A 1,069-nucleotide genomic window follows, 5' to 3' on the forward strand; every position below is an offset into this window, starting at 1 on the left:
TCTCAGCTCTGCCAGCAGCTGGATCCATATCTGATGGGAGCCCCAGGACTCGGGTGAGCTGAGAACAGACCCTCCCCGGGGGGAAATGCAGAGTGAGGGTGTGATGGGATCCCCTTGGGGTGCAGCCTGGGACCGAGATGCAGCCTGGGACTGTGCCCCCAAACTCTCCCCAGCCTGGGCTGTCTCTCACAATGCTTTGCTAGTGACCAGCAGCAAGCCCCTCCAGGCACTGTGATCACTCAGCACAACTGCATGTGGAGCCCCACACCCAGCTAGATTGCATGAATGCTCCCAGAGCCACTCATGAATCACACAGAGAAAGGCACCTGCCAAATCTCCCCAGTTCCCAGCATTATACCCCAGGAATATACCGTCTTGCACTGCTCAAGATGGGCAATGCAAATTTATTAATTGGTTCACCACTTCAACAATGGAAAGTGGACATACACCAAACCTAAGCAGATTTGCCCCACACTTCATACAAACTCACTGGTAAAGATAAACAATTAAACAAATTTTTGACTATAAAAGGTAGATTTTAAGTGATATTAAGTGACAGGCAAAAAGTCAGAGTTAGTTACCAAAAGAAATAAAATATAAGCATGCAGTCTAAACTTTCAACCCTATTACACTGGGCAGCAACTAGATTAGGCAGTTTTTCTCACCCCACTGGATATTGCAGTCCTTAATATACAGGTTTGTTCCTTAAACCTGGGCCAATCTCCTGTGTCGGCTGCTCTTCTAGGCATTTGTCTCCACAAGGTTTAGGAGTCCTGGGTTCATTCGCTGTCTCTTAGGATGCAGATTTCCAAGCCCCCCCCCCAGAGTCTGCAGGCCAAACCCTGGGGTGTGTCCATGGGAGTTGGGCACCCCAGAGGGAGCTGAAAACTCCAATGTAAACTTCTCTCTGCTCAGTTTCCCCACCTGTAATTGGGGGAGAAGAACCCTTTCCTTCCCTGCTCCCTGAGCAGCGTGAGCTCTGCCTGCATTTCCTTCTGTTTCTGGGACACTCCAAGCAGAAAGGGGCCCTGATCTCGGTCGGGGTCTGTGCAGCACCCGGCACAACGGG

Source organism: Terrapene carolina, unplaced genomic scaffold, assembly GCF_002925995.2.
Source record: "Terrapene carolina triunguis isolate 2854851 unplaced genomic scaffold, T_m_triunguis-2.0 Scaffold26613, whole genome shotgun sequence".
Lineage (NCBI taxonomy): Eukaryota > Metazoa > Chordata > Testudines > Emydidae > Terrapene > Terrapene triunguis.